This window comes from Trichoplusia ni, chromosome 4 (genome assembly GCF_003590095.1).
Source record: "Trichoplusia ni isolate ovarian cell line Hi5 chromosome 4, tn1, whole genome shotgun sequence".
NCBI lineage: Eukaryota > Metazoa > Arthropoda > Insecta > Lepidoptera > Noctuidae > Trichoplusia > Trichoplusia ni.
Window position 1 is genome coordinate 18,960,266 of NC_039481.1, and position 18,735 is coordinate 18,979,000.

Below are 18,735 nucleotides of genomic sequence, written 5' to 3' on the forward strand. Positions count from 1 at the left end.
TAAATATTAAGTAAGCAGGGAAGTAAGTTTCCTAAAGCTACATAAAGTTCCGAAACCACAATGAACTGTATTTAACAAGGAGCAGAACTGTGACATACGTTCTGAAACCCGACAGTTTTTGTGAGCGTACCATTAAAGTTGTAGCGGTTGTAACCGGCGGGTACGCCTTGGGTTCGTCGAGAGTGATTCCGTCACGTTTAGTTTCAACTGTCGGCGAAAGTCCGGAGGGCCGAGGGCCGTCTGAGGGCCCTCCTAGTGCACTAATTGTCAGCCGGTGTTCCGACACTCGCGTCTCCGGTCTCTGACGCTTAGCTTGCCGTTTGTCTCATACTAGTTACCTAGCTTTCTCTTGTGAATACGAATGTAATTGTATATCGTATGAAACAATTGCATGCTTCAAAAGGAGAGTTATGTTTGGGGCTTCACCTAGTTGTAGTGTGCATATAAGTGTACTTACCAGTAATATTAACACAGTATCGTTAACAATCTAGACAAAAATAATAAGCTAACAAGCATTCGATTCCGTCGATTAAGTGCTTATTTTCCTCTTGATTTATTACCTATTTTAGAAACTAAAACACAGACGGTAAAACAATTAATTTGAAGAAACCTAATGGGTATAATTGGAGTTTCGAAGTCTATTCTTATAATCCGGTGTCTAGGCATTGTAATTTAATCACATATATAGAGACGTGCAAGTAGTCTATGCTGTAAGTTAACTGGTAGCCTCTTAGCCAGTTACTGTAACTTGTAATGGATATTTACAAGTCTCTAAGGAGATATTATTCCAACTGAAGTCTACAAGCAACGACCACGACGCCGCGAATGTCTAAGTTTGTATAGATCTACAAATGTTACGTTTATTTAGTCATTAAATTTTCGTCTTTATATCTTTATTCTATTGGTTGTACAGTTATTAACAGCTTATGATAACTTATAGCTATTTAAATTTTCAAAAATGTAATCAGTTTCATTTATTGTTAAGCAGTAGATATTATTATAAAAAATAACAATTATCTAAAGGCGAAAAGAAGGTTTGGCGATTTTTCTTTTTTTTTTCAAATTCAAGTATTGTGTTATTTGGTTTCTTTTTGGTCTGATATGCTTACACTCAAAAGTATTTATTAAAATATGAAAATTCTCCTCGCTATCAATAATGGTCAAAGTAAAAGGTAAATTAACGACTGCCACAAGTAACGAATGTGGAGAAGACAGATGATTATCGAAATCATGTAAATAATAAATTAATTCTACTATTTAACCATCTACCTACAAATTGGATGGTCAGTGACATACTTATCAAATAGCTACCTGTATATCTATACTATGTCATATATTAATATTATAAAGCTGAGGAGTCACTTAGTTTGTATGTTTTATCGAGCTAATCTCAGGAAACTAGCTAATGCCAGTGCGATTTGAAAAATTATTTCAGTGTTAGATAGCCCAATTAACTGAGGAAGGCTATCATCATGCTATTAATAATAGGAGCAGACCTTTAATTTAATATGTTAAACTCTAAAACTATTAATACGATATTAAAAATTACTAACACACCTACCTATGTATATCCTCTTAACCCCGCGGACGAAGTCGCACGCTAAAGCTAGTAAATAATAATTCCTAAGTTAAGTTAAATTCGTTTTTAATATAAAAGTATTAACAACCTCACTGGAATTTTATTTCGTAACCGATTACTAGCAGCCACAAATATTAATTGGGGCATGAGATTACCTGTAAATTTGATTCTCGTTTTGCCGCTACGTGGCGCCCCTTTGCGCCCGCGTCACGTAAGCTGATTCCTTTCATTTCAAAATTCCTCGGCTTTCAACCAGCACAAAATAAAACGAGGCGACGTGTAATAACTGTACATTCCTCACAGCTCATACATAAACAGAACTTTACAGCCACACACAAGCCAAATCCTATTAATTTTAAAAATAAATATTTAAGCAAACCTGTTCTAACTGCGTAGAACGTAATTTGCTATCAAATTATTTCGAGAATGTTAGATTCAGACTGAATTCAGACTGGTACACATACGTTTTTATTCATCGCTTGGATTTCACAAGAGGCTTTCAGTGAATTGGGCTCTGAAAAAAGAAATGTGAAAATGTTTGCGGAGTTCACTTTGTTCTGATTCTATTACGGATTAGTCGTGTTAGAACTGTGTTTATTTGGAGAAAAATCGTACTTATCAATCTACAAACACATTACCTATATGTATTTATGTTAATTAGTAAATAGCCGTGTAGTAATCTTGGTTCAAATATTTTAGTAAAGCTAAGCTGAACGGAATTCACAAATTTGCATTCAGTTCGGTTTTCACTTAGATCAATGAGAGCAATCATTTTTCGCTAAGAGCACTAAATTGGATAATTAATAAATAGGTAATTTTCTAGTTTTTCTAGTCAGTGCGTGTTAAATGTACGTAAACGTGTTTAGTAGCTGTGAAGTCACTACCGCTGTTCACTCCATACATCTTTCGTAGACTTTCACTGTTATAATTTATTGGACCTGAAGTCAATATTTTTTTATTCACATGATAAATGTTAACGATTAGAATTCTTACAGAAGCTTTTTCTGTCCCAATGAGGGTAAAGGGCTCTTCACAAAGAAGAACATGTTTGGTAGATAGCTTTTTCCCGCCTTCCTGTAACGAAGATGAATTACGCCTGTAAACCCAAGAATCCAAAATCCTATATCAGATTTCATCAAAATCGGTTCAGCCGTTTAGGCATAGAGAGGTAACAAACATTTGCACATACAAAAACAACCATATACTTCCGCATTTATAATATTCGTGTGATTAGCGAATTTAAAAGTATTGTGTGTATTAACGTACCTGCTCAAAATAAATATGCGCCTGCATAATCAAGGAAGCAACATTTTGACGTTTCATTTCAAAAGTTTCCAAAACGGAACAAAATACATAAATTATATCTGATATTTAATCTTACTGTGAAAGCCTTTCCAAAACAATAGTTGGCTTACATAAACTCGGTGTACCACAAAAACAACGTCACAATTTTTTCATATAAACTTAGATTAGAATCCTTCATGGTGACAACGGCAGGGTCCGACGGTTATCGTGCCTATTTGCGTCGGATCCATCTACGTCTACACATTATCCCAAAATTTGACCCTTTACCTAAAATACATGACACTTTCTGGGGCACGCCGTCATATTAGCATCAATTTGCAAAATATATGGTTAAAAAAGTTCGATAGTGGGCTCCTCATGGCTTGTTTACTATGATATATTTATTTGGGAACATAATATTCCGGTATGAGAATGTAATATATAGCCCGCATATGTTTTGTGATTGAACTGTAAAATCTATACTTCTATAATACTAATATATAAAGCTGAAGACTTTGTTTGTCTGAACGCGCTAATCTCAGGAACTACTAGTCCAAATTGAAAAAATATTTTTGTGTTGAATAGACCATTCATCGAGGAAGGTTATAGGCTATATACCATCACGCTGCGACTAATAGGAGTGGAGATACCATGGAAAATGTGGTAAAAACAGGGCAGATATAAATTATAACTTATATCTTCTAACCACGCGGACGATGTCGCGGGCAACAGCTAGTATTTTATATGTGAATTTGTAAAAAATGTTGTATTGTTTATAATCAGGTTTATATCGTAATATTTAGCATCCGCGCATTCAAACTCAAAGGCTTTATTTTCTTTTATCGAATTAAATATATTAATTAATATTGTTCTGAAAAAAATGACCCACTTACATAAAGTTTTCACAAAAACTGCTCATGTAGTTATAATTGTTTTATGGGTATATCGTATTCATTGCAGATCATACAGGCATTTATATAAATTACAGTCTTAATATTGTCACTATAAATCTGACGAACCTATTGAAGGATTGGACATCTGCCAGCTACGGCTAAACCTAGGTATCCTGGATAAGAAAAATGTAGAAAATTATGATATTTCTTTATCATTAGTTCTGTATTGATTTTTATATAATAGTTCAATATTGAAGTAGAAGGAAATGTTGTGCCAAATATACTGACCTATTACGACGAAGTATGGGACGTGGAACATATTTCATGAAACAGCAAAGTAGGCATCGATACATAACAATAACAATTTGTGCTTCGACATGGATGGTTATTTTAGGTTGTTTTGTTTACATAGCCTGTGAACGAGGCGGGCCAGTGGGGAGTATGTTTTATTGAACCGCTGCCAGTGCCGTGGTGATAGCCGCGAGCTGCGAGGTAACCGACGGATATTGAGAATTGTTTTATCCTAAACTGGTTGTCATGTCACCGTCATACTATGATACTATTTATGGTAAAATAAAACTAAAACGTATTTTGAGGTAGAAACTTAAGCTGTAAATTTATGAATAAATGTTAAAAGTAGAGTAAGCAATAAATAAAATTGGGGAATATATGGTAATTAGTACAGCTACAGCTAATATTACAATTGACAGCTAATATTACCTTTTGTTGAATCAAGTCTCTACTTTGGGGAAATAAAACCATAACATTTCTTACATAATTTTTGACAAAAATACAACAAAAACAGTTTGTCAAAATATTTTTTTATAAACTTTCAATAAAGTTGTATTAGCACAGATTACTTCATCAAAAAGGACAGTAGCGTAGGGCAGCTTTGTGCTGAATTGGCTGAATTCCTATCGTCAGTGCAATCTGCTCGACAAACTGGATGTTGGCAATCGCGTAATTTAATGAACACTTCCCTAATCGAGTGACGAGTCGAAAGCTGTTCCGGCAAAAAATAGCATTTTCGCTTCACAATTTTTTTGGACATCGCTCTTTTTTCGGCCTCTCGCAATTTGGCAGTCTTTACAGCATTACTCAACAATTTAGGACATCATTCAAGTTTATTTACTTTTGAGCTATGTTTGAATCAGTTTTGTCATGTTTTTAAAGGGGAATAGTATTTTGGGACATTGTTGCTTATGTTTTGTAGGTAACATTCGTAGTTGCGTTTCTGTTTATTGATTTATATGATTTGTATGCAAAACGTGCATGTTCGATCCCAAGGAAGGCAAAGTTCGTTATAATAATGAGACTTTTTTAACGTTGGACTTACTTTGGTGGGACTGTTTAATGGTATTTACATATAATCACATCTTGTAGAACCACAATAACTGTTAACAATATAGAGTCACCAGACTAACAAATTACACGAAAGTTTGTTACAATACCTTGTTTTGACGAACTCGTATTCGTGTCTAGAAAGTTTATCAAGATCTCCTTAGTCACGGCGTTATTAAGCAGTTTTCCTTCAAGCGGACGGAATAAAGAGGTAAATCTGTAAGAACATAAATAGTTCAGCTAAACTAAACGAGGCTTAAGAGCTAAAGCATCACTTTACCGAATGTTCCCAGAACAGTTAGCCAACACTTAGATATACCTAGACTATTCTAGACATCAGGTCAAATAAGTTTACGTTACTTGCAAAATTTTGAGTCCGTAGTAGATAAGCGATCAAATGTGACTTTCAGTAATGTGTTTTTTGTTGTATCAGGCAGCATACGTATTCGTATACAAAAAGCCATGGCTACATTTGTAAGCAGGTCAGAGCAACGATTTATCATAGTGGAGATGACGTTTACGGCCGATAGCGACTGATTTGTTCCAGATCAAATGCGAATCCAATATTTACGCATCGTAATCGGATGGGTACGGAAACATTTAGTTACAACATGCTGAAACTGATTGCATTACGGCGCTGCCCTATATTTTAGGTTGTGTAAAAGGATGTTTGTTATGAAGGCAATTATGTATGCATTTATTTACAGAGTTGATAGGATTTTTAATTAAAACCTCATCTTATTAAACAGTTAATACTTCTTAGTTATTGTAGAATTAGTCCATACTAACGTTTAGCCCGCGTAGGATGCCTATTATTAGCATCCATTCAAATAAGACTCGTCAAGAAAACTTATTTGTCTCTTATTGAGTATTATTCACTACAACTCCAAACTAATAGATAAGCATGCCTTTGTTTTGGCCCATTGTTTGATATCTTACAATATTGTGAACACAAACATGTTTCCGCGAATTCTGTCGAACCCAGTCTTAGAGTGATTGTTGAAGTAAATATTTACATGGGAATTATTCAAAGGTTACCGAATTCAGAGTCGTGACGTCAGCGGCTTCTGTTCGACTTTGTCGCCCCAGTTCAAGCTGCCTCTGCAAGATAAGCTGGCTTGCTCCCTGTGTATTGTCTAAAATTTAGTCGCTTTGTTATGTGCCTCCAACCTAGTTAACACGATTTAATCCGACTGTGCATCCATCAGCGTGGAGGTACTACGGATGTACTCATGGCAACACACGTTGCACTAAATCTTAAGCATTTTAACGCCGATTCCGGTTCAAGGAACAATTACTAAGAATTGTTCATTTTACAGGAAATATTTTAGTTTCAGTTTGTAATGAAACTCCTGTAAATTCGCCACGTTTTAAATATTTCCCATTGAAACATTTGAATAAAGTTTCCAATTAAAAAAATACTACAGCATCCAACCGGCCGCGAAGTCGCTACCTACGAAAAAGTACGTTCGTGGAGTCAGTGACGCGAGGAGCACGTGCGTAGCTGTTTTTCATCAAACGTTGCGTTCATTTTTTCCATCCATATCTATACCTGCGACTGATCCTCTCTTCCGCTTTGCATACGTTTCGATTATCCAGTGGGAGTGGGATTTCATATAGTATTTCATCTGTTTCTATTAAAACATTTTCTCATATTGCGTAGGATTTGCTTACAACGTTGTCAGCAAACTATAAATTCATTCGTCTGTTACTCGTCGGAGTAAATTGAAATTTGTTTCGCAGACAGAAAGGAACAATTTGTTTTCATTGGTACTTTACGGTGCTCATTAGCAGGTAATGCTGTCAAGCATAATATGCCTGCACGGAGTTAGATGGCGTTATAATATTTTGTGTATTTGGACAGATGTTCATATTTTTGCTGCTTGGCAATTTGTGATGTTTTAGGTGGAGTGGTAGAGTTTACTGCGAATTTAAGAAGGGTCGGTTCATAAAATTGTCTCTTCTATTTTACGATCCGTACAGGTTTAATAGTTATAGAGTGCTATGAATAAAATTATGTGCTCGGAAAAGGTTTTATACGTCCGTCTCTTCAATTCATTAAGTAGACTCGTACTGTAAAACAGCACCTTTGACTCGGTCTTTTTGACATTCGGACACAAAATCGCATACAATTTAGAAATGGTACTCCTTAACGAAGTCTCAGACATGAATCGAATAAATGTGAGCTAGTTCATATTAACTCAAATTGTACAAAAGAATTGCGGGCTTTTGACATCGTTATGTGGATGTAGGCACATCTGTATGCCGCCAAATCGTCTCGCGTCACCCCCAGCCTTTTATTGTAGCGAGCTTTCCAATTACATCGGAGATGGATATTTGCTCGCCTCGATGACGCACGTCCTCGACTCCGACTTGTTATCTCTACACGAATGCAAGGGTTCATGAAATAAAAGCCTGAGCTCCCATAAAATATGATCCTATTAAAACTGTTTTGATGTATCTTTTACGAGACTTTTTATTCGGCTGTTAAGTTAGAATCAGCTGTAAATTAATTAAGGTTCGTTTATTAAACGTTCTTAATTCGTATTCATAGTAATAACATTTTCTTTTTATTTAAAGCATACTGCTGGCATTTGATAGCTAGATTTAGATGCGAAAGTTTATAAATAGATATTGCGGGATGAAACTGTTATTATCTGCGTTATCATATTATTACAGATTTGATTATGCCATTTCAGAGCGAAGGCCTCATCTTTCTCTTGTCCCGAATGTATAAAGGGGTTATATTTACTTTAGTTTTCTTATATTTTCTTTGACGTAGATTTGAGAATTCTCATCATTCAATGTTGTAGAGAATGATTAGAATTCTGTTTTTTTTTATTTTACTGGTAAGTGATGAATGGCTAGTTATAAATATTTTAAATATGTTTTTTAAGAAGGTCCTATACTTTGCCTGAAGACCAATTTAAACATTGTAAGTGAATACATGGATTCAATTTCTGCGTAAATATTCTTACTTTTCAACGTCTTTCGATTTATAGAAGCTTAAGCACTCTTGGCATTTTAGAAGTTAAATAAACAATGCTTACTACATTATTTCTCGAGCACTCGAACAAATCGTGCAATACTAACACGTAATAGGTGTATGAATTAACAAACAGTTGCCGAATTCGTTGATCTCATTCGATGTACCTATTAATAGACTTCTTCGTTTAGTTGTTTTGTTCCAGAACTGTTGTTTTTGTAGAGGTGAGACAGCGCTCTACAAGTGAAGCAGCGTCTCTTTTGCACACATCCATCAATACCGCTTAAAGGATTGGTACTAGGACATCAGGTACGAGGGTTTCCGAGCCACTGTGTCGGGAGGTAATAAAACGAGGTATTATTGCATCGATTCAGTAGTGACAGGAGTTCGGACAGTTTGCAGACGAGTTGTTAGTTCGTTCGAAAGACAATGTAATCAGGAGCCAAGTTCCGTTACAGATGGCCAACGTTAACGATGACTGATCACTGTTCGATGTTTAGTCGCTGTTGGATTAATTTCAGCAGCGCAGGCCTATACTACTCTAGTACATATGTTTAGTACTCAACTTTGTTGTTGGCGTAGTATGACACTTTTGTCTTAAAGCTCTGAGACACTAATAAGGTCTTAAAATTAATCCCTTTAAGGATACGTGCTACAAGATCTAGGAACTAGAATGATTTTTAAAGAAAAAAATGCGCAAGACTAAATTGTCTTGCGCATTTTTTTCTGCATTATGATGAGATTCAAAGGACCTAAAACAGCAGATTGATAACATAACTTGATTAGACTAACCTACTACATGTATACCTATATACAAGTGTGTACCTTTGCCTGCTGTCTGAGATACGGGGTTGTACCCTACCCTGCCCACACGACCCTTTCTCCGCCTACTGATGGATGTTCGAGCACCGTCGGGCCTGCTGCGGTCAAGCCTTTTGGACAGGAATACGATCTTCAATCACCAAGAATAACATACATACCGAATGCATTTTATTGGACCGAGATTCGGGTTTGTTTATTTATATTCTTGAGATTGGTTCCGAAGTCATGTTGTATTTTAGGTGTTAGGGTGTTTAGCAGCTAATCAGAATGTTGTGATTAAATTGTAGTTTATGAACTTAATTACAAGAATTATAAAGATTGAAATTATATAAACCAACATCAAAGCTTTTGATTTGTTTACAAAACGTACTGCTACGTAAACAATTTCAGTCGGTTTTGAAAACAAAACAGGATCAATTTCGATAATTTGACAGCAGATGTCGTAAATACCGGGGTGAATGTTGCGATGTATTTATGGTAGGCATTTAGCGACGAATAAAATATTATTTTGCTGTTGAGTAAACAATAAAAATACTTAGAGATTTATTGGCGCCGTTTATCCGGATGATCCCGTGGGATCGCAAGTAAATTATCGTCAAGGACACACCTCGCGTCCTTCGACGTACGAATCACAAAAGGGATTGGTAATTTTTATTTACTATCCTTACGTAAGGAATACTGCTCACGAATATTTACGAGAAAAATATAGGTAAAACATGTTTTTTTCGGGTGAATTTATTGAAAGTTACAATATACGACGTAGAGGGCGTATGAGGGTACCTATCCAGTTGGTAGAATATCGAAGTTTTTAGACTATTGTAATCTAGTACAGTACCCTAACGAAAAACATATTTGTATCAATAAATTGTAAATCTATATATAATGAGTACCTATGAATTACACATTTTGTCAGACTTTGTGCGGTTTTTATGTAAGATTTTAAGTAATACGAAGATGTAACTAACGGATATCTCCCATGTTGGTACGTAAGTCACTGATACCGTGTTGAAAAGCCTTTTTTTATTTTCGTTGAATGATCTACCAAAAATACTTTAATGCAAATACAAGCTTCTCATTTATAAGGCTTTAAACTGATAGTCTGTCAACGTGCTTTGAATATCAAACCTACATTGAATTTAGTAAATTGGAAAACATTAAATCGGAGTAGTTAGTCCAAATGTATTCTCACATAATAACATCAGACGCTTTTGTTTCAGTCCCTTCATTGACGTGGAATCCTATTTCCATTAGCTTAACAAAGTGAATTAAACTTTTGATTGGTATTCGCAAACAAATCCGTAAAGAATATGAGGTGTAAAGAATTAATTACAAAGTTTTTATTGTTTGAGTTTTATAATCACTTCCTCATTTTTCTCATTAAGTAGTGGACATTTTGAGAGTTTTCTCGACAACGAATGTTATGCCGACTGAATTGGCCAATGGAACTAAGAGTGGTACAAAACGTCTAGATCTTTTTTGAACGCAGTTTAAATTGGCAGTTATCGTTAAGGGTATGTACACACCAACAAATGCTCGCAAAATCCACATTTTGTTCGAAAACCTACAGACGCGCGCATACCATGCAAATAAACTTCTAAATGTTTTTTAAAAGCCTTACTTTCCGTATATGCTTTTTTCACACTTTGATATTTACAATAAGCGAATATTGTAATAAAAATATATTTCAATTCTTAACGCACGACAATTGTATAATCAATATACGGTAACGGTAAAACAATGAATTGATTAATTAATTTAGCAATTAAGCGACTCGAATTATTTGAATTATTTTACGCGGAACAATAGGCGCTACTTTTACTTTCACAAAGTTCTTAACAATTACAGAATTGAGCATAATTTTTCATCAACGCTTTTCGCTACATCGAAAGCAGGTGTCAAAATTCCACCTCCCCTATAAATCTTCATTTTCATTACCTACACAAAGGGAGGGAGAGGGGAGTAATATTATCGAAGACCCTCACTCATTGACTTATTTTATACGGCATTAAATATATTGTACCAAGATAAGTATAAAGGGAAACGCTGGTACCTCTGGCACGGAAATATGTACGATCAATGCTGGGTTTGGCGTGCTGACGATTTCACATGAAAGGTTAGGATGAAAGGTAACGTTAGTCTCCGATATAAAAATATACATAACTGAAAATAAACCTTGTACGACTAGGTATAGGGTAAAAATAAAATCAGAAATTTCGCAAACAAGATTTGAGATGTCGTTTATTGAATAATGAGAAATCAGATGCGGCCGACCTAAACAGACGGGTAGGGCTGTGCAAATAATGATAAAGCGCAAACAATTTACGTACACTCATCGCTAACTATATGTTAACGTACTGTAGTACTTGGTTTAAAACTTTATTTAATTTTGCTAGGCTATGGCTCATCAATAGAAATTTTGTTTGATTGTAAACAAATTCTCTTGTTTCATTTATATGAAAAACAGACTAGTAAAGCTAGACAGTCAACAAATAAGACAAAATTCAATAACAGTTTAATAACTCTTCATATACCTGAAACAAAACAAGGAAAATCTTTCAATCATAACACACTATCGATCGTGCTTAGTAAAAAAAAACATACAAAAAAACAGAAGGCTCGAGAAACCAACCCCCTTGCAGTCGCGTGCCGAGACTGCGAGACTAACGATGCGTACGTTCACGTAATTTCATAAAGCCTGAACACATTCACTAGAAAACATTAGTCATTTCGTGACTAAATAATAGGTCTCGTCGAATTTACGACACGTACAAATACGCTAGAAATCCTTAGGGAACAATAGCAAACACAAAATATAATTACGAACGAACATTCAGCTGTAATTGGCTGTCGGAATAATTAGGTAGGTACAGATATGTAGTTAGATGCTAATGCCGTTGAATTGACAGCTTTGACTATAACTGGGTGATTGATGGAGTCTTGGAGCTGAAGCGATTGGCAGGAGGATTGAGATACTAAACCTTCTTGGTGCTATGGCTATTCTGGTGCATAATTAGTAAGTAAGTAAGTGTGTGTAGTTTAAATTAAAGATTATACATTATCGGCTATCATAAGAAGACAAAATGACTCTTAGCGGGGACTTGGATCAGATTGACAAAAAATCGGCTGTTAGCCGTCTACCGGCAGTTTAGTTTTTATTTATAAACCTCCGCTCTAAACGTGCATCTGCTCCGCGGTTTCATTGCATGGTAGCGAGACAGTTGTAATTTTCACAGATTTTCTGTTGCCAATTTTTTTTGCAAATTTATGTTTCTTCAGCCTATTTCTACGAAACCCTAAGTTTCCGAGTCCGACTCGCTCGTGACTGTTCGTTTTTCTGTTAACATATTGATATATATCGATTTTTGGTACAACTCACACTCAAATATATTATGTAAGAACGTAAATAAAAAGGTAAAGGATTTAGGTATTTTTTGTTTACACCTATATGGTGTTACCGCGGATCAAAAATGTAGCTTCTACGTTCCATTTCGGATTATTCACTTATTGTTTGCTTTTTTTAATACATCACACATTTTGGAGGGAGCTTTTAGCTTCTATATGGATTCTGTGAATTCCTAAAATAGGACTGAAATCAATGCCTTTGTTAGTGCAGTGCACATTTTAAGGTAATAGTGTGCTAATAAAGTTCGTTATAAGTACTTTGGCAAAGATCGATTTCATGATAAGGTAAATTAAGTACCTATGCCACCTTCTATTCTTATCTGACAAGGGTTAAATCATGGGACCCAGCTATTTTATACGTTATGTGTCGTCAGAAGCTAGAAAGTCTGACAACCAGTCTCATTCAGTTGTATCGTGTTGCTCAGGTTTTAGATGAGGTTGAGGAGGTCGGATAGGCAATCGCTCCTTCTAAAATACCGGTACCTAACCTATGATCACTCACTGCAAAAATCAATAGTAAAAACTTTCAAAAATAACTAGTGGTCAAAACCTCTTTTCAATTCAAAATTCGTCCCGGTTTATATAGGTCACATTCATGAAAAAAAGTGTAGAAAAGCTGTGTACAAGAGCGGACTGTAATTCACACAGGACCCACACTCGGTAATAAGGTTAACGAGATGGATGAAGTTCTGAATGAGCGAAGGATTCCTTTCATTGAATTAAAAAGGCGCACGGCCCCACTATTGTTTAAATAATTTTATGAGATATAAAATCTAGAGCACTAGGCTCTGAAATGCATTTCGAGATACTTGTTACATGCGTTTAGGTACCTTTATTTGTATCTCGGAGGTATAAGCTTCATGTGAATAAATAAAGATATTTTTTTGTATATTTTGAGGATAGTTTACGTGCTGATAAAAGAGGAATATGAAAATTTATGAGAATTTGTTAAATTAGTTTCCTATTATAAGGTCCCGAAGAAAGTAGTTAATGAAACAAAGTCAATATTATGTCTCGATTAACAGTTTAATGACAGATACAGGAATAGTAACCTCTCAAAATACTCTAATGCAGTATCCGCCTGTCAAAAGAAATCCCTCGGCGGAGATGACACAATCTTGAATAGGCAATAATGCATTCCAATCCCTGATCTATCTCATCCGACTCATAAAACTTTCGAAGTAAGAGGACGAGTCGGCTTCGCCCAACTTTTACTAAGAATAGATCCACGTTCCAGTTTCATCATACGTTACTGATCAGTTCAGTTTCCAAACCGTTTACTCAACCAAGGATAAAGGGGGACTTTGGTAACATATTAATTAGTTTATTGATGTAATATTGTATGTTAGTACACTGTACGGTTTGTAACTATTCGATGTAGATGTCAGATTGATAAACTGCCATAATCGTCTAGCAATATCTATATTGTTTTTAGCAAATTTCAGCAGATTTAAAGTTCGAGTGTCTTTTTTTTACAGAACCAAAAATGTATGTATGTCTTGTAAATGACACTGTTCATGAGGCTTTTTGCTGACTGTACTTTTGACAGTTACTTCCATTATAGAATGAACATCTTCTATAAATCATGCAATGTCTATTCGATTTTTGAATAGTCCTTTGTTTCGAACAGAATCATGTAGTTTCAATACTAATTAATACTCGTAACGTTTTGTAGGCAACAGTATTACTGTAAGACTAGCTTAACTGAATACATTATGTAAGGAGGTTAGCATTAAGTATTCCGGACGATGGTCCCTGTACTGGTGTCTTAAGGGCAAGTAAAACGTGAACATAAAGATGATAGTAAATAATTAAAAGCAAGAGCATACACGTTTGGATGAGTGTTTATATGTTAGTGGATTGGGAGGTTCGTTTATCCGTATGAATATTAGCAATGCGAAATTGTTTATGTCTTTCTGTGTGTTACGTTTTTACCGATATTCACGGCAATGGTTGCGCGTAGGTATTAGCTAGTATAATAATAAATATTAGTAGAGATACATTCAAACTTTTCGGAACAATCATAAAATGTCTAAATAACTCTGTGATCGGTATGCGAGTTGATTGCTTCGTACTCGTAAGTACCGATTCCGTAGACGCTGCAGATCCTAACATTTTGCACTGAAATAGAGAATTCAAGTGTCATCGAGCTCACTGTTCGTGCCAAATACGGAAACTTTGTCAAATCACCACTCTAATCCGTATAGTGCAGCTCTGTTTACATTCAAACGGAGAGATTGGAATTATTAAGATTGAGCTGCGATTGTGCTAAACTTGCCCGAAGACTTGAGCCCGGCTTTCATTCAGATGCAGATTTAGGTCAGACGTCAATTGACTCCGAACAGTGTAATTAAGAGAATTTTCGAACTTAAATTGCTTAATTTAATTCAATTCATGAAATTATTTTATATTTCATTATCCAAGTTACTGTCAAATATTATAACGTAACCGAGAGTCGTTGACTCTATTACGGAACTATTGCGAGGCGACGAGTGTTTTACCTCAGCAGCGTTCGAATTTATTTCCGTGTTATGTGTGCAAACATTCGGATTGAAAACTCAAATAAAAACTATGAGGTGAATAAAAAGTGTGGAAAGGAAGTTTATACAGCAACTTTCATAAAACCGGGTCGTAGCTGCATATTCAAACGTCCTATTGGCACCGTATGCACCCTAACGTTCAATATTCTTTGAATAAAACTGAGCATGTTGGTACATAAAATTTGATGTGTAGGGAATAGATTTAAATATTTTACTATGCAAAGATTTGTTCTAGCACACAATTATGTATGATCTAAAGCTGCTAGAGATGAGGTTCTAGAAAACCTTTTTACTAAACAATGTATCTTTAAATAAAGGTTTTTCTGAAAAAGTAAACGCCTTTAAGCCAAACATCTTTTAGTGTAAAATAAGATACTAAAATATTGACATTGTTTTCGTATTTACTGTATCTCTTTGCGTATTTTGAGGTAACAAGGGCTCTAGGGATTTCTGCCTAATACTAAGGTATCAAAAGATTTCCAATGGGATATTATCCGAGAGCGGAGATTATGGTTGTCTACAGAATTCCAGATTCCTTCGAATTCATGCAAATTTTAAACAGTCCTTTAACAAATATGAAGCCTTACCGAAATAGTTAAATAAAATGTACTAACCCATTTTTTCTTTTTCAAATACTGGAAATGTGGTGGGTAATAAATAATATTAAATTCTATATAGAATCAAATTACGACAAGGTGGTGCTGCTTAGGTAAATGAAAATATTTTCATAAAACCTAATCCCCGAAGGCGGTTGGGCAGAAATGTATGTGATGCAATTAATTTGAAATTTTCTTGTTAAATGTAATTGGAAAGCGTTGATGCGAGGGAGAGGGGAACGAGACAAGGAGCCGAGTGAATGTCTTCTGATGAAAAATGTTGACTTTATATGGAAAATTTGCGTGTGACTCGCGTACGCTCGCGTAAACAACGCTCGATATGATCGAGAGATACGCTCCCTATGAAATGTTTTTCACGTTCTTATTTAACTTATCTGTAATATCTGAGACTAGCTGAAAACTAAACGCGAAATATTGTGCGTATCTACATTGACAACTCGACTATGTGTCACTAAGGAGATATAATGTTTATTTAATAAACGTTGTGAATTGGAAAGAGAGAAATTTGAAAGCAAATTGTTTATTAATTCGACACCGTTTCTGTTTATTGAATAAACAATAAATGCCTTATAAAACGCGTTTAAAGTAAATTGAGTGACATTTATGTAACAAAACAAAATTGTTAGTTTGTTTTTCGATAATCCTGCGTCCCTTCGGGTAGTACGGCGAGGGTCGACGGCGGCCGATTGCGTACACGTCAATCAGTTTATTGTCGGTCTGTTTGTACGGCAGCGATAAAACTTTATAGTATTCCTTATTCCTGGTATATGCACCGTGACACATGTCAAATAAAACTGTGAATATGGTGATTGTACAGCTTGCGCTTGATGCGATAAGTGCGCTTCACTTGAACAGGAATATTACGTACAAGTAATAGTTGTTATACATCGCAAACATTGTAATTGCATTGCAAGTAGCTAAGTTTATAATCTCAGAATTCTCGTCCTTACTGGAAAAACCTACCTACTTACTTCATGAAACATTTTAATTACCAATCTATACAACACTTACTAAGTATTTACAATATTAATAATCTGAATCTGTATTCTAAAAGCCCATACCAGTAAAACATCTTAATTATGCAGTTTTAATCGTTTCTTACGTTGCACTACAACACCAATTTGCTACATTAACAAGAAACAAAACAAAAGCAACATGTCCAAAGATTTTTGGTACCCTCCAGCGTTTTGTCAAAACAAACGTCACAATTGACACAATTACTCCCCTGGTGGTTGTGATTATAGACCCAAATCAATTTGGGCACGTGCTTCGAATTAATTTAGTACTGTACACAAACATTCGACTGGAAATTAACTAAGTATTATAAATACTTGATGGATGTGGAAATGGCCGAAATGTATAAAAAAATATGATGTTCCAAATTCGTAAATCAATGTCTCGTTATTACTTCTTTTTTAAAAGAATAGCTAGGTATTATGACAAGGTAATGATCATTCTCCTTTTATAATTAAAAATTAAAAGCATATTGATTTTTAATGCTTGTTTATATGTAGTTAGGTACCTGATATAATTATCTATATGATTAATTATAAAAAATATCTGTATCAATCATCGGGGTGACATCTTCTACTCAGAAAAAAACCCGTAAATAAAAAGAAAAAAAAAAGCTGAATAGCATTTACTTTAAATTACTACTATCTAACTGTGTGACACAGGTAGTATATAAACTATACATAGCTTGAGCCATGACTAGTGTATGACAAAATCTAGTCTCCTAGTGCAGTCAGACCTTTCACCGATCCGGTGTGAGTTTGCTTCAAATGGCGCAACGAATCGCATCATTGTGTCCCAACACTTAATGCCGTGTATTTGCAACGAAACAAAAACATTTATTAATATAGCTTATAACATCACATAATGTTACTGTTGAACAAATTATACATTATATAGTAAAGGAATTTTTACACCTAAAATTATACTTACATATAACCTTATTGAAATTTACAGAGCATAATTTTTTCAGTGTGTTTCATTTGATTGTGGTTATTCCAATATAACTTACAATATTCCAAAAGTAGCTTTATTGTTTTTTTTATTATTATTATTACTACTTAGAAAAAAAACGTCTTACTAGAACATTTTTTTTTTGCGTACATAGCAAGGATTACAGCTGCAATTTATACCTTTTTCGCCATCTTTAAGACCACCATTTATAAAAATGACACTTTTCTTTTCGAAACAGCGACATAATAGGTATCTTATATTTTTCATACTGCTGATATTGCGTGTATGAACTATGATATACACCCGTGTAAAAGTTATAAAAATTAATGAATGCTCGATCACAGGCAAACATCCGGCTTTTCATACACGATCCGGGTCAAGTATTAAATATATTTAAATTAGGTCATCGAGCACACTATTTTACAGAACATGGTACCAAATGTATTTATTTGCAGCTGTCCAATTTAATTGAAATGGATTTCTGTTTACATCTGAATTCAATTTCTCTACATACAGTTATATTCATTTACGTTCACAACAATATTTAATTAAGTTTTCGTGAAACCAAAACGTATTAAGTTTATTAATTAGAAACATAATCTTTGGTTATTGAAAATTGTTGATTAGTTACTATTCTTCGAAGTGTGTTTCTTGAAACTTAGCGGTAATTAATGTCTTAATAGTGGTATATTAATGATAAAACTCCCTACTCCACTTAGATGTGATATAAAATAAATTTGAGATTACTACGTTACCACTACTTAATAAAAAAATGTTTTAAATCGTAAAATGATTTCTACACTAGATTTTCTTTCCAAGGGTTTTTGGGCTCAAAAATGCAGTATTGAATATAGTTTTAAATACATTTATATCACGGTTTCACAAGGACACGAATCGGGAAAATAGGAACTCGTTTACAAAACCAATATAAACATCAAAATGTATAAATCACGAGAGCAGAATAGCAACAGAGTTTTACGGTTGAACATTACATTTGTTATTAGTATCAAAGCGGGAAGTTTCTGTAACAAACAAACAAGTAACATTAGTCATTGTTGATCCATTACAACATCGTACTCCTGCCTTCTTTCCCCAGCTGCTCTTCATTTGTCATAGGTGCGGCGCCTGTCCATCTGAATAAAAGATACTCGACGGCAAGAAGTCCCCCGGGACCGATTTATGGTCTACTCATATTGAACTAAGCGTTTTTATTTCCGGAAAGTTAAAAATAAATTTCCACTACCCACGTACGCACCGAGAAGCCCCCTGATACGTAAAGTGTCCTCGTTTCCCAATTTCGAGGCCC